Source organism: Ambystoma mexicanum, chromosome 2q, assembly GCF_040938575.1.
Source record: "Ambystoma mexicanum isolate Mex_15411 chromosome 2q, UKY_AmexF1_1, whole genome shotgun sequence".
Taxonomy (NCBI): Eukaryota; Metazoa; Chordata; class Amphibia; order Caudata; family Ambystomatidae; genus Ambystoma; species Ambystoma mexicanum.
This window is the reverse complement of record NC_090924.1, coordinates 533,863,563-533,885,032: the sequence shown is the minus strand read 5'-3', so window position 1 is coordinate 533,885,032 and position 21,470 is coordinate 533,863,563. Positions and strand designations below refer to the sequence as shown.

The 21,470-nt window shown below is 45.7% G+C and overlaps 1 protein-coding gene across 1 annotated transcript in view; it reads left to right on the top strand.

The window, feature by feature from the left end:
- Positions 1–21,470, top strand: part of DNAH3 (dynein axonemal heavy chain 3) — a 1,861,430-nt gene that overhangs the window by 1,010,174 nt on the left and 829,786 nt on the right. The gene's annotated exons all lie outside the window — the stretch shown is intronic.

The window sequence follows — 21,470 nt, the reverse complement described above, 5'->3', positions numbered from 1 at the left end:
AGCAGAGATACCCCCCAGTACCGATATCCGAGATTTCAGGTACAAGAGGAGAGATACCCCCCAGTACCGATATCCGAGATTTCAGGTACAAGAGCAGAGATACCCTCCAGTACCGATATCCGTAAGTGCAGGTACAAGAGCAGAGATACCCCCAGTACCGATATCCAAGAGTGCAGGTACAAGAGCAGAGATACCCCCCAGTACCGATATCCGAGATTTCAGGTACAAGAGCAGAGATACCCCCCAGAACCGATATCCAAGAGTGCAGGTACAAGAGCAGAGAAACCCCCCAGTACCGATATCCGAGATTTCAGGTACAAGAGGAGAGATACCCCCCAGTACCGATATCCGAGATTTCAGGTACAAGAGCAGAGATACCCTCCAGTACCGATATCCGTAAGTGCAGGTACAAGAGCAGAGATACCCCCCAGTACCGATATCTGAGATTTCAGGTACAAGAGGAGAGATATCCTCCAGTAAAAAGCTGTGGCTAAATCCTCCACTTTACCTCAAAAAAAGTTTCTGCGGTAAATCCGATGAAATCCGCATGGAGTCATGCAGCAATGTTTGGCCTGAACGGGCAGAAATAATACATTGCTTCATAAAGAGGACTTGAAAAGTACAGAAATCCTCATGGACTCCAACAATGCGAATCAAGGCTGCCATCCCACCACTTATAGTCTTGCGGTACATCTGCAGGAACGAGTGTCACTAACACTAAATTAGTTGGATGGTATTACTTTAATGATTACAGCCATTCACAATAGATTGACCACATGGTTGAGTGGCAGTAAAGTGGTGTTAATCTCCACTTATGGAGGCCTTTGGACTCCATAGGGATTTATTCAGATTTACTGTGAGCAGTAATTCCAATGCAGAAAATCCACAGATTCTGGAGGTGAAGTGGAGGCTTACCGCCAGCTACATACTGGAGGTAGGTCCTCCACTCACTCTCCAATCTTGGAATTCAGTGGTGAAGTAAAATTGGCTGTAAAAAGTGATCATAACAGAATTACCACCAAAACTGCACTGCCAACTCATAATGACAACCAATAAGCTAACTAACATTATTTAAGATTTGAGCAACACGGATCTACCTTCCACAGACAGGTGGTATGTCATTTTGGCTCTTTTCTACAAAGAACATAAACCTTGTCTTAGACTCTAATATATATTTAGCACATTCTCCCAAGCGTGAAGAGGCAATCCCCCTTCACACTACACAGAGAAACAAAATGGCCGGGCACACGTAGAGGGATTCTTGGTAAAGATGTATTTATTGCAATTCTTAACAGCCGGGGGAGGCAAAAATGCTAAAACTTTGGCTGATGGGCTGTACCGCAACACCAGGGCTGAGAAAAATGAGGTTGGGAAAGTTCATAAGGAGTTTAGAGGATTTAAACTCAAAAGATTAGCAAACGCTCACAATCATGGCGAACCAGGCCAAATGAAATCACTGACCTACTCGGGTAAAAAACATTGTGTATTCCGCTCATTACAAGAGCCTCTTAAGGCCATGATAAAACAGTCATTTACGATTGCTTCCCAACATATATACAATTCACCTTGTCACTACCCCTCTTACTATGTTCATGTAACTGCAATAGAGTTAAGCACAACAACAATGCCGCCATCTTGGAGTGGAGTAAGAGGAGAGTGACGAGGTGAATTGTATATATTTTGGGAAGCAATCGTAAATTATTGTTTTATCATAGTGTCCAATGCGCTGGCAATGACCGATAAAATATCAGTACAGTGCCGGCTATTCCTGAATAGGGCGAGTGAACAGCTGGCAAAACAACAGCACTATTAGTCACAACATTAAAACAGTGCACATTTTTTGTTTTAGGGTATTACTAAACGATGTCTCCACTACACCTCCATTAATAGCCAGAGGTGACTGTGTATTATTGCAAAGGACTCAGAGATCTAAATATAATCCCATTTTTGACATTTGATTATGATATAGTAACAATGATCAAGCACAAAACAAGGTCTAAGCAAAATGAGTGCTTACAATTTTGCAGACGATTGCCCAAAATGCATACTAAATAGAAGGGCAAAGTTGGTTCTCACTAGCAATCGCAATGTCACTAAGCAGTCTAGGCAATCATTAATATAAGGTATTTACACAGTATTTAAAACCTTGCAGCTGATGTAAAGTGCAAATTCTGAACCATGGTTTATAAGGTGGAATTGCATTTGAGCGGTCTACATGTTTAGTCCATGTGGACATTTTATGCTTGCTACAATGCAAATTTCCTAATGGAAGAATATACGACCTATAAAGTGCAAGTGCATTTGAAAGTCCACAACAAAAAAATACATGTTTCCATTATTGGTAACAATAATGTACATGAAAATTCAAAAGTATATTATATTAAAGGATAGTTCCGGGACTTTTTTTTTATTGTCCCTACGGTTCGGCCATGTGTTTTTAAGCATAAATCGGTAGATCGTAGAAAACTTTCCTATGGACCTTACCCGACTTTTCGTCCATTAACGCACTCGAAATCAGCCGCCATTTTGTGATAATCCTATCATTTCCCCCCATCGACCTGGCTCACCTGCGTTTGCGGCACTAAATCATATCCCCCGCCCCTGAAACAGACTTTATCAAAACATTCATATTCCCCGCCTCTATCCGTGACGTGACTGTGCTGCGTAGGCAAACGCGCCCAGGCGTCTTCTACGCGACTCCACACAGAACCTGGAAACCAACACAGATTAGCTCACAACACAGCGCGCCACAATTCGGAATATGAAACTGTACTTTTAAATGAAACCGCAAGATTGTAAATTTGGTAAAGTACATTTATTTGACATCAAATGTTTAGAGAATATTCAGCGATTTGCATTTTTATTTGCTCACGTTCCAAAAAGTTCGTTTTGAGGCACGCGATGTTCCTTTGCTGTACACAGGGTCTTAGATCATCTCACAATGCAGCGCCACAATTCGGAATATGAAACAGTGGTTTAAAAGCAAACGGCAAGATTGTACATTTCGCAAAGTACATTTATTGGACATCAAATGTTTCGAGAATATTCAGCGATTTGCATTTTTCTTTGCTCTCGATCCAAAATAGTTCGTCTTGAGGCAATCGATGTTCGTGTGCAGTACACAGGGTGTTGGTTTACGATAAAATAAGCTCTTCGGTCGCACTGATAATCGCATGGCTGTTCCAACAACGAGGCACTAGGCCACCACAACGGTCTGTAAGTTGCATCTAGCCGTTAGTACCGCGTAAGGGCATACTTGTACTTGGCGATCGTCCCATAAAATGGTCAGGGTGGTAACGTTGTTCACGCGGAGAAGCAACTGGCGGTTATAAAAGCCATCCGCCGGTGTCTGGTACTCGTGACACATACAATAATGAGTGATGTACCTGTTTTAAAAACATAAAAAATGAAATTAGTCTCACCATCAGATCTTTATTAAAATTATTCATTTTATATATTAGGTCGGGAAATTATTTCATAGCTAGGACAGTGCAACTGGGTATTATACGTCAATAAGGGGGCTGTAGGATACTGAGACAGTCCCCCAGTGCAGGGGTTGACAGGGAGGCAGTGCAGGTGGAGAGTGGAAGGGCCCAGGACCGAGGTCGCAGACAGTGGACCAGTTGTAGCAGGGGAGAGGGAGAGAGAAAGCAGAAGCAAAGAGGAAGGTTTTGAGGTGCTTCCGTAAAAGGAGATGGTTCTCCTCAAGATAGTGCGCGGTACAAAACAATATGCCACATAGAACGAACAAGTACAACTTAACCCGTCTTTAAAGCTACTGTATAGTAATTAAATTGCGGTATAAACTCATCTAAAGAGTTACTTACATTATATTTGCATTTTCCATTGTGTCTGTGCGTAGGGCAGCCCCGAAATACCACTCCTTCTATGCCGACGTTATTTCTTCTAATGAACGAACATTAAATGGCTTTCGTTTCTGAAATTATATTCATTATCGTTTCTTACGTTATTGCCCCACACCCCCAAAAAGAAGTCTTTCGGGATGGTCCCGGCCTGTCAAGGTCAAATAACAATAGAACCTTATACTGAGTCGTGGGCCATTCCGGCACCCGAGAAAAAAATCAAAGTAGCTGACCTTCACTTTGAACGAGCACACATTCCTAGTTAGCAACATTCAGTGTAAGGCCATCTCACAGGACTCACAGAGCAATCACTTTTATTTACACAATACATAGCTACACATATTCAATGGGCCTGTGACATGAGGAGACTCGAGAGAACAGACAATCAAATTACAATCATTTAAACCGTGATGTGTATTTCTCAATGAGCTCTTCTTTAGGTGGACATGGAACAGAGGCAATGTTGGGTGGCAATGCATTTGTCCCCTGCACAGGTTCGTTCACAACTCCATGTATGTGCCTATCTAGGACATCAACAATAAGTCTCTCAATAAAGTCATATTGCATATCCTCAAACACTGGTTTGATAACCCATTGTTTACTTCTTTTAGTGAAGGCCTTATTGTAGCGAAGCGTCCCTAAAGTTCCGGTCGTCCTACTTTGTTGACGGCCAACATTATGGTTATGTGCCAAGACCGCTAGAAGAGTCCGATTTATCATGCCCTCCATGCCAAAATGCAATCGTTTTGGCCTGTACTTTAGGCACATATTGTGGAACACCTGCAAATCTCCTGTGTGGCAGAATTCCGTGAGTCCCCTCAAATCTCTTGTTATAGTTTTATCAAATACAATCTTTTCAATGGCTTTGTGAGTGGGTGATGAAGGAATCAACCACTTCTTCTTCCGTGCCTCCTCTGTGGACAAATGGCCATGTTCACAATTGTGGAAATGTTGGTTTGTGGTCCAGCGGTGAACGTTGCTACAGTGTAGCATTACTGACCGCCATTTTTCCAGTAGAATTTCCAACGACCCTCCACATGTTTTTGAGCTCCACCAAAGATGGTTGCTGATTGACTTGGACCACTGTGAAATACCTTGCATATCTTTTTTTTTACCTGCAGCCAACATTTTTTTATTGATTGTTTTTGCAAGATGCCAAACGTCAAATTGGTGATTTATATTTTTGTACTCTTCTCTCATTGTCTTGGCAATTGAAACGTGTCTGTCCGTGGCTATCAGGTCGATCACCATTCCCCGCGATTGTAGTTCTTGCAATGATGCTACAAAGCCAACTTTCTCCATGGCCACTGAGGATGTGCTTTGTGACACCTGCACGACCACCGAACTCACAATGTTCTTACTTTCCATGTCCTGAAAGTGGTAGGTGCAGTACTTGGCTGAAAATCCTGGGCTGTCGCACTGTCCATCACCGGCTAGCCTGAACCGTTTGCCCGCGAATGTACTATCAATAGACATTTTTTCCATTCTCCAAGCTTCGCTAATGGCTGGAAATAGATAATCGGTTTGGTATTTGTAGAACTGAGTTTTCGCAATGAAATGGATTCCCACAAACTGAAAGAAAGACTCTAACTTTTTAAAACTTGAACCACTAAAAAGTGCAGCCGCTGCACAAAGTAGATTGCCTGCTGGCAGTTGCCCCAGCATGGGTTGTGCAGACCATGAGAAAGGATGATATTTTGTACAGGTGGCATGTATTTTAAGGTTAGTGCCTCGAATTGCACGAGTCACATTAATCAATGGCTCCCCACGTACTTCCCCACCAACCGAATGCCCACATTTCATCCGAATAATAATATCAATCAAACAACTATCGAATACAATGAATTTGGCCTCTTTCCTTATACTGTCACTCTGCATCCCAGCTGGTTCGGCCTGTAACGTTGAGGACATGTCACTCACATGAAAGGTAGAATCTCTGATATCGTCTTCCGCTATGTTCAGTGATATTGATGGTGTTTCATTGTCGTCCACTTCATTCTCTTCCATTGCAACATCTGTTCCTTCTCCGGCGATGGGTGAATAAAACAATTTCTTCAACTTTCTCGCGGTCTTAGTTTTTGCGGGTGTGGATTCTGTGAATTGATCTCCGACTGCATCCGAACTACCAGGAGGACATTCACTATCAATGGCTGGATGTGGTATAGCTCCGTTGTCAATCACTTCATATTCTTCCCATTGGCACGATGCATCTCCGGTCTCAAGTCCCTGCCAAAAGGTTTGACAAGCAACATCTCTCGTTCGCTTCACTGTCTGTGTAGATCTAGTTCGTACACCCACTCGCAACTAGAGGACAGATTGGAAAAGGGATGTTCAGTTTAAACACAACTTACAGTATTGAACTATTAACAGTGAAAAACAACATAATATAGTGACCAGGACACTAACCTTCTTTTGCTTTCTTTTCTTTGAAACTTTCTTGCCTCGAACTTCAATATCGGGTCGCTGTTGCTCCGACTCGTGTGTGCATGTCTCCACTTCCTCTTGCGCTGCAACGACTATATTTTCATGATAAGCACATCCATCACGCACTGACGCTCCATCGACTCCCTGAAACATAGAACTTTCATTAGTATGTATAATAATATTGAAAACACAAAATGTACTTGGGGACCAATACCCACGTACATCTCAATAGCAAAACACGAATGAACGCTTTGTGTAGAACATTCAAACGACAATTATTCACGCATTGTTGATCTAGTTAGATGGAACTGTCAAGATCCATACCTCGGGCTCCTCATAGACTTCCATTGATGATATTATTGAAGATGATGCTTCAGTAACTCCCTGAAACACAGTAATTGCATTAGTATGGTTTTCTATTTTGTTAAAAAGAACATACACTTTGTGCAGGCGTCAACGGCTCATCTAAATAGACCTGCACAAATGATCAGTTAAATAATGGATATCTAAATATGATTCGATTTGCTCGATCGTTGGAAGTGTCACCACCCAGAGATCTGCATCAACTACTAGGGGTGATGTTCTTGTAGAAGAAGCTCCGTCATCTCCCTGAAACATAGTACTTGCGTTAATAAAGAAGGAAGTATAGCGGATGTAATCACGTCATATGATTTCGCTTGATCGAATTGTCAGTATCCATACCTCGAAATGCATAAGAACATCAAGGGACGATGTAACTGCGGTGCACACTTCTGCAAGCTGTTACGCCGACCCGTAACTGCATGCTCCCCCTTCTTCTTGGACTAATGCTCCATCGACTCCCTGAAACATAGGACTTTCATCAGTAATGAACACAATATTGAAAAAAGAAGACACATAGGAGGGCGACGACAGAAGGACATATCAATGGCTAAAAACGAAAGAAACATTGTGTGTAACAATCACGCTACAAGAATGCAAGATCTGATGATCTCCATCGATGGAACTGTCCGGAAACGTACCTCGAGCATCTGAGTGACATCAACGGTTGTCGTCAATGCGTTGGACTCCTCAGCATCTCCCTGAAAGACAGTACTTGCATTATTTTGGATAACAATAATTATAACTGAAAACAAAGACTAGAGGACGAGTACAAGGGTGTACCATTAGGTAAAATAATCACACGATAAATTAAAACTATTGATTTACATGCCTAAAACAAGTCAGTGGCAGAATAGCTAAGTAAGATTACCCGATAGGCGCTTGAAGTGGCTGATGACTGCAATAACGACACGGATGGAGAATCTTCCGCCTTCATATTGAGTGGATACATAAATGGGGAAATTGTTAGCTAATGCTACACACTACCGCAAGGCCGAGAGATAAATACGTAAACTTGACTCACCAGTGGAGGGATGTGGACGAATAGAGTGGGAATAGCGGTTGAGAGCAATTTTCGCTTCGCTCGCGGTGTGTTCTTCTTTATTAGCAATGATGTGGAGTACATGTCAGAGGTAAAGTGCCTGCTGCAGATGCGGTATCGATCACCCCTCTTGTCCGCAAAGACTTCTAGGACTCTACTTTCAAGCTCAGACGGTGGATATCCGCAATATCGGACCCATTCTCTTATCTGATCTATTGTCTTAGGGAAAACGTGCATTATAGTACCTTCAGATTTACTATGAGTCTTCGAAGGGCAACCGCCAATGGAACAGGCAGGCATTGTGGAAAGTTCTGAAAAGTAAAGATCAACAATTCTCTATGAATACCAATGTGTTAAAAAATTAAATGACACATAAAAGGTTCAATGCAAGGTTCTTTTTGGTTCTTGGAACTATACACGTTATTCACATGCGGATAAGTATTTGAATAACTTTAAAAAAATAGAAAAATAATTTCACTAAACTCAGAACATGTGACTAGTTCCTTGCATGTACTGTCTTGAACGAAAAGAAATTGGACGCAAAATGATTATGGTACATGGCCTTACCTTGACGAACAAACAGTTAGATGCAGGGATCAGAGTAGTTTCTTGTCGTAGAACAGGGAGCAGTTCACAGGTTGCAAACTGACGAGTTTCCTCGAAGTGGTCACGGAAGTTCACAGAGACGAAGAGCAGATAACCAGCACCTTCACGGGTTGACTAGCAAAGCGCAAAGAAGTTCTCATTAGAAATATGAAGTGGGTTATAAAGAATTCGAAACAGGGGTGTGTTTGTGAATGAATGACGTGTATATGTCGTGGCATTATGCGGTTTGCAGGGGGCCGTCCAGCGTGAGGGGGGATGCTTGGCAGGAGACACGGGGTCTGGAGGTAGACATGGGAACAAACACCCATGCTCTATAGACCACTTTGAAGTGTACATGGTCTTTGGCAATTCTTGGCCTTTATCGCTCCCTGACAGCTCCACTTGCCAGCACAAGTACCCCGGTGCGAACTGCCTTTGATAGGGCGGGGGATGGATTGGGGCGGTGGTCGTGCAGACAAGACACAGGAAGACTCGTGAATGGAGACACACTTATGTGGATTGCAGGGGGCCGTCCAGCGTGAGGGGGGATGCTTGGCAGGAGACACGGGGTCTGGAGGTAGACATGGGAACAAACACCCATGCTCTATAGACCACTTTGAAGTGTACATGGTCTTTGGCACCTCTTGGCCTTTATCGCTCCCTGACAGCTCCACTTGCCAGCACAAGTACCCCGGTGCGAACTGCCTTTGATAGGGCGGGGGGTGGATTGGGGCGGTGGTCGTGCAGACAAGACTCGTTTGCCGCAGGGCCTCACCAAGGAGAGGCCATCTAACTGCATGTAAGAGGCAGGCTGCAGGATCTAGTACATGGAAGGCAGGGGGGTGAGTTTATAAATACCTCACCCTCCCAGGAGAATATATGGGTGCAGTTCACCCTGGAGACCCTGGATGCCTAGGCAGTTAGTCAGCAGCAGGCTGGCCTGTGGTGGCAAGGCGGCACGGGCCAGAGGGGGTCATCTCTGTACCCGGTGCCCAAAAGGATGATTTATTATGATCAACCATATTGATTATTTACCTATAACCATGTTTTGTATCAATAAAATCCAACGGCCTTTTATTGCCAACGCTTGAACAAAGTGGTGTGGTAAGTATTTTTGGGGGAGGAGGCAAGGCCGGGAGGCTTGATGCCAACCCGCAAAATAACATATGTATGTCTGCTGCATATGGGTTCAACGGTTATGTGGATTGAAGGTGGGCGGCCAGCGTGAGGGAGGATGCTGGCCGGAGACATGTGGTGTGACAAGACAAGGCACAGGAAGACTATTCAATGGAGACACACTAGATTCATTTAAAAAATCAAAACAACCATTGTTAAAATATATGTTGGGTTTTATTTTAGATCTTAATTTCAATTGAACATAAATAATAAACATTACACATTGTAAAGTTCCGGTTGCAGCACATCCAGGGTAAATCCGCGGTATTGTCCACTGTCGCTGGGGAAATGTTGTCTAATGGCAAGTACCGCACAGGCAGGTATTACTCTCCGAACGCGGTGTCCGAGCCTCCCGTGAAGCCACCAAGTGAAGCAACGATAGGCCACCAGCCTGTGCCACCTGTGAAAATGAAAGATGCAAACTGTATTAAAATGACAAAAATTTCTAATCACTGTCGATTCAGGTAAAAAATGTCATTCTGCTTTGAAAAAAATTCTATCTAGAAAATGCACAATATGGATCCAATTTACATGCGTTCGAATGATATGTAGATGTAATTTTATATGTGGGAGACGACCATGAAATAGTAGTGGCATCACTGACATCACAACTAGAGTATACTTACTCGTTACTCGGATTACGCGGACTAACAGTGCCGCGAAGTTCGTGCATAAGCACCATCATCATCCTCAACACGGTCCGTGAGAGGCAGGCTTCCCTGAACTCTGGCAGCTCGGTGATGCATTGCGGACTTGGCTCGCCTTCCGAAATGTAGGACAAGCACCCGGAATTTTCACGGCAGCAGCAGTTCTCCTCCTCAGTTGGCATTAGCTCGCACCGATTGCACGTGCACCAGGTGGAGACGCCGTCCATGCGACATGGTCCAGGCTCTTCATCCGTTGACTGGTCCTCCCAACTGCCGTCCGAATCCCCATCGTTTTCGCGTGCTTGCCTTTCCAGTAGTTCTTCCTCGGTGTACTCGGGCTCGTACATATACGGCATTATTGTAGCCATTGTGTGGTAAAGAAAGTAAAATAATTTACAGATATGGTACAGGTGTTCACAAGGCCTAGAAGCGGCGAAGGTAGCTGACCAGAGCACAGAAACGAGTCACAGAATACTCAAAGTAACACAGATAGAGTAATGGAATCGAAAATCTGCTGCTGTGTGTTGTGAAACGGTGTGTTTATACTTATTGAGGAAAGAGGCGTCCTGCCATTTCCATGGCGACACTTCATTAGCTGAGGCGCAGCGATTGTTGACACGAAACGTGCTTTGGCGTTGGGAAATGGGCGGTACGCGTCTGCTGATGTCAGGCTCAGGGGCGGGGGATTTGATTTAGTGCCGCAAAGCAGGTGAGCCAGGGCGATGGGGGGAAATGATAGGATTATCAGAAAATGGCGGCTGATTTCGAGTGCGTTAATGGACGAAAAGTCGGGTAAGGTCCATAGGAAAGTTTTCTACGATCTACCGATTTATGCTTAAAAACACATGGCCGAACCGTAGGGACAATTAAAAAAAAGTCCCGGAACTATCCTTTAATAAAAAGGGGGACATGCTATTGGTCTATGCATAAACTTAATTGTCCATGATATATTTTAAAGGGCTAGTGCAGTTGCTCAGGATTCTAGGTAAACATTGGGCCTCATTAGGACCCAGGCGGTAAGGGGTTTACGCCGGCGTAAACCATGGCGCCCCTTACCGCCTGAGTACGAGTTCCCTTAGCGCCATGGTGATTTTAACGCCTGCTTTTAGCAGGCGTTAAAATCCATGGCGCTAAGGGACCTTGTTGTTAATTACGCCACCGTAATTTACGGTGGCGTAATTAACGCCTTCCCCACTCCCATTATGCCCTATGGGGCCAGAAATGGGAATGGGGAAGGATAAATGGGGATTGGGGACTTACCGCCCCGCCAACCTCGGAATGGGGCGGTAAGTCCGCCAACCCCCATGGCGGAGTTGGCAGCTTAGCGCCATGGACCATGGTGCTAATAGCGCCATGGTCCTCCGCCAAGGTCCTAATGAGGGCCTTTGTCAGTTACCATTCAGAGTACACAATCAGTTGTCCAGATTTCTCTTCAGCTATTAAGTGGACAATCATCTTTACAAAAAGAAGCACATTCAGGTGCTGTATTGGGAAGACATTCCCGTCCAACAGAATTCAGTGCAAAATCTTTCTCTTCGTGTATAGTAAAAAAGTGGCAGGTTGGTTCAAGTTGTACATGCTAGCCTTGACAAATTATAGATACATTGATCATATGTTTAGTCAACACAAAGAAAGGTTTAAAGGAAGAGTGCGCTCAATCGATTTATTGTCCCTATCGATCGTGCAAGTCGTTACAAGCATACGTTGATAGAAATAAAATAAAAATCCTATGCACGATACCTTAGTTTTACTCACTTTTACACATGCGAAATCAGGCAGCGGGGCGTGGCCATTTTGTGCTAATCTTATCCGTTGCTGCATCGCCCTAAGGTGAACTGCCCTCATGGCACTTAATCATATCCCCCACCCTTGAAGCTGACATCACTATTCCTAGCGATATTCTCCACCTATTTTCATGATGTTAGTGTGTAGCGTAGCCAAACGTGCCCAGTCATCACCTACGTTAGTTGACGAAGAAACCCATAATATCAACATGCACATCCTCTCACAGCACAGCGCGTCCCAAATCAAAACAGAAAACACTATTTTTAAAGGAAACACCAATACTGTGCAATTTATAATGTGCTTTTATTTCACATTAAACGCTCCGAGAACATCCACCAATTTCCATTTTCAACCAAATGTTTTATTTAATTCTGTTCGAACATCAAATCTTTATCATGAGGCACACAGTGTTCCTTTATGTAGAATAAGGGCATTGGACGCACCTTGAATCACAAGGCTTCTGCATCAGCTTCTTGCTAGACCACCGTAAACAATGTCAGGTTGCTCCTAGTTGCTGGTACCACCAAAGGGCATATCGGTCCCATATCGAGTAATTGCGATCCAGCCATTTAGGTTTATCTGCCACTGCCTGTTGAAGAACCCATCACTGGGTATCTGGAAACTGACATTCGCAGAAAGGGAGGATGTAGCTGTATGGAAAACATAACAGAAATATATTTCAGTAGCCGTTCTTTATTCAAATGTATCCATGTACCCTTTAATTCAGCACTGGGTGAAACCTAATAATGAACACAAACCAGAAACAATGGAAACACAGAGAAAGTTGGAGTCTACAATGTGCTTGACAGGTTAGTGCTGTGGAGTATGTTTATCTCGCAATGGGATGCAGACGTGAAAGCTGACGGAAGAATTTGAAAAACATATAGAAGGCATTATAAAGGAATATTGGCAACAAACTTGGCGTTGGTGGAACCTGGGGTAACCCATACGCATACCTCTCAACTCACATGCTTTTGGTGGGTGTCACCCACCTTTGGCAGCTCTCTCACCCGCCAAGCTCCCTACACGCCGATAGGAACCAATGGGCGTTCACCCGCCAAATACAGAATCGGGTGTTTTCACCCACCAAGGGCCATGAAAGGTTGAGAGCTATGCCATACGTGGATTCTATGCATTTCGTTGCTGGACTGCCCATTTTCCCGGGACAAAGACAAATACATACAGGTTGTGTTTGCGTGTCGTCACAATATGCCTCAACCAATATGCCCCAACTTCAGTAACACTTAAATCATATTTGGTATTTCCATTCCCTTGGCGTAACGCAGAGTGTCCGCTCAGTTCAACGGTTTTCATGAAATGAAATTACATGTTCCTTTGTCCACTTTTAAAATAGTGGACCTTAGCATGTTTGTGGGTATTACACACCTCCCGTCCCTCAATCCATAGCGTATCATCCCTTTCTTCCAAGGACGAACAACAATTGAGCCTTCTTAGGAGAGCGTATGCTGAGTTTCGTTTTGGTGAATGAAAGCCACAAATCAAAAACATACCTTACTGGAAGACTCATTGTGAACAGCCCACAAGCAACATCAAACGCAATGAGCGACCTTCACTCCATGAGAGCGATTAGCCCTGCCGTCCAATGTGGCATTCAAAATATGTTAGAAAAATAAACTAATTGTTTGCTGGCATCCACCAATGCTGCGCTATCATGAATACTTTTTGCTCATCTATATTGATAGTGATTTAGTTATTTTAGGGCAACAGTTCCAGTTGGAGACCTCCCCTTTGTCCCATCTGCATGCACCCTGTTTTCGCGGAGGAATGTGCTTTGCGTATAACATGAGACACTGACATATCATAAATCAGAGTGCCCTTCCATCTCCACTGAACTTCCTGTGCACTAACAAATGTTGTGGGAGAGGCAGTTAATCCCGCCACCCTGCACCATTCTTGTATCGCACAAATTACGTTTAAGCTAAGGTGGGAAACATCTCCACCCCTCCTGTATCTATTTGCATCACCAATGTTTCATATAAGTGTATTAACGCTGTGCTAATGTGTATACTTTGAACTCCATTTTGTATCCTTCCAAATGCCAACTTTTTCTAGGCCCTCTGCCCATCTAGCGAAATGTTTCTCCCTCTTCCAGCGCCGCGCACAGCCAGCCCCCACCATCTGTGTCCTCTGTCAGCTTAGTGTGTCTCCTGTTCTCACTGAAATGCAGCTATTTATTTTTGCAAGTAGAGAGTATCGAGCCCTGACAAAATGTGCTCATCCAAGAATGTGAGACCAAGGCCTGCTCCAACGTTAGTGCCCCATCCATCTCTGTTGACCGACTCATGCCATCTCCATCCCCTCCCTGCCAGGCCGAGGTCCCCTGAAACCATGCCCCCTATTCCCTTTGGATGCATGTGGTCACCAGACCCTACCCCTGCACGACCTCCAATTCACCTACCACATACCTAAACTTGAGTAGTCATAGATTCTGGTAACACTAACACCTATCAACACTGTGTTTGAAATCGTAAGACTCTGAAAGCCGCAAATCAACGATCTTCCCTTCTGATAATGCACCCGAAAGGAATGACCCCTAACACATGACCCCATAAAAATATAGGTCATAATGCACCTATTTTACACTAACAGCCCCTTTCATGCAGTGTTTTGCTTATAGTCATTAGTTTTTGCATGGCAAGTTTGATATTTAGCTTACGTCTCATTCCCTCATTCCCTAGTGGGACTCGTATTTATTCTGTCCATTTGGACATGTGCATGCTAAGGCAACTGCAGTTGCTTTCATGCAGATATCCTTCGGACCTTCCCGTGCCCTGATCAGTGAAGGACCTACAAGAGCTGGCCAAAAGCGGGAAAGGGAAAACACAGAGTTACACTGTATGGCATGCTCCAACCGCCACTTCTTGCAAAAAAAATGGACAAAGAGGATAAATTTGAAAAGACAATTTGGACGCTTAATACTTGTTGGTACTTTTAATAGCTTTGATATTCAAGTTAAATAGATTTCCATTGGTCATGTATAATGTACAAACATTGTGGAACATGCACACCGCTGCTAATCATTTATACCGGGAAGTCAAATGTTCAACGAGGTCCGCTTTTGGTGGACAGGACTCGCTTGCAATGTTTTGTGGCAATGTATGTGCCCTACGAACAAAATCATGATCGATTACTTGAGTATGCATGGCCAACACAGTCAAAGTGAGATCTTTCGCAAAATATAATTCCATTTCCTGGTATATCGGCTCGGCAACATATTTTTTGCTTCGTTTGGAAAAGGCCATTGTCTAACGAAGCATTCCAAAGTTTACTGCAGTTCTCGATTGTTCTTTGCCTAGATTCTCGTTAAGTGCTAATACGGCTAGTACTGTTCGATATTGCATACCGTCTATTCTGAAATGCAACCTCTTGGGCCTGTACTTTAGGCACATATTGTGGAACACCTCCAAATCTCCAGTGTGACAGAACTCTGAGAGTCCCTTCAGGTCTCTTGAAAGAGTTTTATCAAACACGATCTTCTCAAGAGCTTTTTGTGGAGGTGAAGATGGAACCAACCACTTCTTCTTGCGTTCCTGTTTCTCCGATAAAGGTCCATGTGCACATTGGTGAACATTTTGGTTTTCTGTCTATGTGTGGACGTTTGAGCAGTGGTGCATCAATGAGCACCATTTTTCCAGTAGAATTTCCACAGACCCATCACAAGTTTTGGAGCTCCACCAAATATAGTTGCTGAAAGACTGGGACCACTGTAAAATATTTTTTTTTACCAGCAGCTGTGATTTTTTTATTGATTCATTTGGCAATGTGCCATACATCAAATTGATGGCGAATGTTTGGAAACTGAACATGTCTGTCAGTGGCTATGAGGTCTATTTGCATCCCCATCGATTGAAGATGTCCGAGGGGTTTTATGAAACCAAGTTTCTCCATGGCCACTGAGGATTTACTTTGGGACACCGACACAACCTAAGAACTCACAATTATTTTAGTTTCAATGTCCTGAAAGTGGTATGTGCAGTACTTTGCTGAAAATCTGGGGCTGGCACACTGTCCATCACCAGCTGGCCTGAACCGTTTGCCAGAGAATGTCCTTTCAATTGTCATTTGTTAAATTTTCCAGGCTTAACTAATAGTGGGGAATAAGAATTCTCTTTGATATTTATAGTACTGCGTTTTAGCAAGGAACTGAAGTCCCACAAATCGACAGAAACTGGACAACTTACTAAAAGTGGAACCACTGAAAAGTAGATCTGCTCAACACAGTAAATTTCAAGCTGGCACTTTGCCCAGCATCGGTTGAACGGACCATCAAAATGTATCATGGAGGTGGGCACAGATGGCTTGTATTTTCAGGTTAGTGCCTTGTAATAGACGACTCACAATCACCAATGGCTCCCCGTACTTTTTCCCCCTCACTGGATGAACACATTTCAGCATCAGTGTAATCTCTTCGAGGCAGCTGTCGAATACAATGTTTTAATGCTCGCTTATTAGCCAATCGTCCTGCATGATTGTGGTTTGTGACCCAACTGTGGTGGAGAAATCGCCTGAAGTAGACAAAACTGTAGTCGAAATCTTCCTCTGTAAATTGCTTTGAGGTTTCAGTCTCTGTTAGTTTAGCTTATGTTATTTGCACACAAATTGGAGAAACCATCAGCGTTGATTGTTTAGGGGGTGGACCTTTTTTTGCGGGTGTAGATTGTGTCAAGTGGTCAGGGAGTAATTCAAAAGCACCTTCATTATATTCCATTTCATCTTCATCTTATCGAGTTCTCACATTGTAGCAATGGTCCAACAACACTTTGCTTGCTTAGCCAGTCACATTCCATTGATTTTCTGACCATTGGGCATAAGCATCTCGAGTCTGCTTATTGACTGGACCACGCTGCGTCTCAAATAGTAGTTGCTCCATGGTGAAATCTGTTTGGCAAGCAGCATCTTTGGTTTCATTTGTTGTCTCTGTCTTTATACTACTTTTCCTTCTGGGCCTCTAGGAGATGGGTTGTAAAAACATGTTCAATGTAAATCAAACATACAGTAGATAGCACTTTAGATAAAAAAAAAACATGTTATGAAGACAACACTAGCCCAAAACACTTTCAGTAAACAAAGTTGTTAGTTACCCTTGTTTTCTTGATTTTCTGTGAAACCGGGGTCTTCTCTGTAACGACTGCACCAGCAAGCTGGTCCACCACCTCCTGATCCATGGGCTTCCTCTTCTAATTCCTGACCTTGTATACATTAACAAAAGTCAAACATATTTTAAATTAAGATCTTTCATCGAATACATCACTTACATACATACCCTCGTAAACAGTTTACGTCATTTAGTCAAAATATACATTTCAAATTTCACCAGATTGATGGCAAGTGTACTTGATCAGAGATCACTGTGCAAAACATACTGATTGTAATTTTGCCCTCAAACATTCTGCAATGTATTCTGCATTAGGGTAGTAATTGTAACGTTAGAACTGTAATGATAAAAGTTTGAAACACTGCATGTTTATATGAATGTCACTGGCCCTCATTACGACCCTTGCGGAAAGCGACTGACCGGACCGCCACAGCGTAAATAGCGTTTCCGCCATTGCACGATGGAGCAAAGTGCGTCCCATTCCGACCCATCGGGCACGAGCACCACGCCATGGCGGAAGTGCAAAGTCCGAGATGGCGGAAATGACGCCAAAACGGCCCACACCGCCGCCGTACGGCGCCCTAGGTGCAATACCGCCACCCATCATAGCGGACACCGCAGTGAGCGCCAACCGGAAAGTACGGCGACCGTAAATATACGGAAACGGAAGTAAAAACATGGGCCCGGAACGGGAAACAACACCCCGTACACCTATAAAACCACAAAATACACACAACCACTAAAAACACCACCCTGAGACACATCCCAACCCGTCATCCACCCTAGTGAAACCAAGAAAAATGGGAAAAGTAGCGAAGAAAGCGTGCGACTGCAAGCGGCAGGTCCACTTCTCCCGTGAGGAACTCACCGTGCTAACAGAGACCCTCCAGGAGAATGCCGCCGCCGTCTTCTCCACGCAAATGACCAGGACGGCACTTGCGAACAAGAAGGCCATATGGGCCCTGGTGGCACAGCGGGTAAGTGCGGTGGGGACCGCACCCCGCAACCCACAGCAATGCAGGAAGCGGTGGGACGACCTGCGGATACGCATCCGTAGCATACTTTCTGCCAACCGCAACATTGCCACAGCCACCGGGGGAGGGTCGGAATCACCCATCAAGCTGACCCCCTGGGAAGAAATCTGTGCCTCCACCATTGGAATGGAGAGCATAGAGGGAGTCGGAGGGATGGAGAAAGGAGTGCAGACATCCGGAGAATCAGGTAGGTGGCCCAAATAAAACAATGCCAAAACCACAATGTACAATCATGTGAAGTACCACGTGCCCACATAGTGCAACAGAAACACATGGCCAGGAGAACGTCCACACACATTGGCCTGATAGCGCACTTTAAAACCACAATAAATACATAAATAATTAAAAACCCCAAAAACACCCACTACACGTGCAGCAGGCACACCCTAACTGCAGGCTGCCAAACAACTGCACCCTCACTCCACACACAAATGAAAGCACCTCCAAGGCCCCGACCCAAATCACCATCAGGTACCACCCCAATGCATGTGATACATTGCCATTCCAATTCCCACAGACCCATCAATAACGCTCGCCCTCCTTTACTCCACCACAGGGTCCGATCCAAACGACGAGCTCCAGGACACCCCTACCAGCACACCTGCAAAGAGGGCCAAGACCGACGGCCAAAGACCCTCCACCTCAGCTGCACGCATCAAGACACGGCAGCAGCACATATCAAGTGGCAGCACACAGGAGGGAACATCAACAGGCACCCCAGCAGCCAGCATGCCCACAACAGCACCACCACAGGTCCCCCCAATGGATGCCACAGAAGGTACTGCCTCTGGTGGCAGCAGCACCATAGGTGACACCCCATTAATGGCAGCATGCTCCGACACAGAAGACGGGGATGTCGAAGTCAGATCCATCCATGACCTGTCCCAATCCCCCTGTCTGTTCCATCCCGTACACCATGAGGATACCACGCAGGGGCACCCACAAGACGACGACTGGCCATCCCCCACAAGCCCTGTGGCAGGGCAACATGAGGCGAACAGCCCCTCTGTGACACCACCGCAAATGGCCATGGCCCAGCAGAGGCAACAGTCCCTCGACCAGTTAATCGTGCAACAGCAGCAACTGGCCACGCTCCTCAAGGACCATGCCGAAGGATGTGGGGGCACTAAGGCAGACATAGAAACATCAACTGAGACACTTAGGGCACAAATGGAGAGTAGCACCAAGAGCCTGAGAGTCCAAATGGAGAGTAGCACCGAGAGCCTGAGAGTCCAAATGGAGAGAAGCACCGAGAGCCTGAGGAGGGAACTGCATGCGACGTCCAAAGACGTATGTGCCGAACTTGCCGCAGTGCACCGTGTGCTCACTGAGCTCTCACAAACCCTTAGGGACATGCATGGACGTGAGCAGGCAGAGACATCATCCGTTGCAAGTTCCGTCCAGGGCAGCCCCCAACGTAGATCTGGGAGGAACCTGCGCTCCACAGGCAGGGGTGCCCCTGATACCCGCAGAGGGGGCTTGCAATAGCGACTGCCCACTGACAATGAGCATCTTCGGACACTGGTGTTCGGGGGGGAGGTAGGAGGGTGGAGGGGGTGTGTTGGGCTCACTTGGGTGGCGGGTCGATAGGGTGTTCAACATGATATCACATATGCCATAAACAATGCACGAGCAAACAATGAGATGTGTGGACAATGATCTTTGTGTACTAGGCCATCATAGGCGTACAGTCCATATTGTGCATGTACCAGACACACACAGTGCCACGAGTCCCGTGTCCATGTATCAGCCACCAGGCGTGAGTGCTAGAAGCATGCATCTATGAGATGCTGACGAATTTCACGGCCCTCCTGTGCCTCGCAGACTCCTTGAGGTGCTGCCACATCCCCACCCTCATCATGACCATCTTCAGGTGCTTGCAGTTCTGCGTCAGGGGGCATGGGCACATTTCTACGTACGCACATGTTGTGGAGCATGACACATGCCATCACCATCTTTGCAACCTTCTCATGGCGGTACAGGAGTGCCCCGCCAGACCTGCTGAGGCACCGGAAACAAGTCTTCAGTAGGCCGAATGCCTGTTCAATGACTACACGGGTACGTGAGTGGGCATGGTTGTAGTCCTCCTCATGCTGGTCCCGTGGGTTCCGGACTGGTGTGAGGAGCCATCTCTTCAGTGGATATCCGGCATCACCTGTATGTGGACGATAAACGAATTATGTGGAATGCCATTGCTACGTACGCACCCCCCCCCCCTTCCTGCCAGGTCATTGCCGCATCACATACCCCACATCATCATGCATGAAATGAGACTCACCGAGTAGCCAGGATCTGTTCCCTGCGTGTCGCTCCATGTAGCGTGGTATTGTAGAGTTCCTCAAGACCATAGAATCATGGGTTGATCCAGGGAATCGGGCACAACAATGTGTAATGATCCTGTTGGAGTCACACACCATTTGTACATTCAGTGAATGAAATTGTTTTCGGTTGCGGTACTGGGCCTCCATGGCATGTGGGACGACCAATTCCACATGGGTGCAGTCGATGGCACCAATGCAACCCGGTATGCCGCCAAGTGCATGGAATCCCACTTTTGTGTTGGTAATTTCCTGCTCCGAGCGTGGTAGAGAGATGTAGTCGTCTGCGTGCTGCAGGAGGGCATCGAGCACTTGCAATAGTGTCCGTGAGAACAGTGGCTGAGAAATGCCATGCAACTGTCCGACTGTGTGCTGGTAGGTGCCTGTGGCCAGGAAGTGGAGTACAGACACCACCTTCAGTAGGGGTGGGATGGCGGTTGGGCTATCTATCATGCTGACAAGGTCAGCCTGTGTCATGTCCACAATGGCGGCTATGGTGTCCCGGTCCAAACGGTAGAGGGTGTGGATCTGCTCATCAGTGAGGTTGAACGGATGTGCTCGGAGGCGTGGCATTGCGGGCTGCCTGCGTGGTGGTAGTGGCTGTGCTGGCAGCCCTTGCTGGCCCTGCCTTGCCCTCCTCCTCCTCCTCCTGCGTCTCCTCCGTGCGGCCGGTTGTAGTTGGTGTTCGTCTTCTTCTTGGAGTTGGAGTACTTGCAGTGCTATCAGGTCCCCCAGGGCCAACATCGCGAGTCCTGCCGGTAGCATTTCGGAGTGGGTGTGGGAGGAGACTGGGCGTGCAATTTATGTGTTTTCAGGCTGTATGGCCTCCACCTGTGGTGATTCATTCCACCTGTGCAAGCTGCTCTCCCCTTTGGGCGAGCACGTCCCGCACACAACGCTGCAATTCGAGGAATGGCATCTTGCTATTACAATCATGTATTAGTACCCGATGGCCGTGTAACATTGGTTGATATGTTCATTCGGCTATGGTCCCATTGTTTCACATGTATTCTTTGCAGTCGCGAACAGACTTGTGAAGGGTCAGTGGAACGTAGTACTCGAGTAACGGTGGACCCTCATGCATCACTGTACCGAGGTTCACCGACGGGCGGGGCGTGCC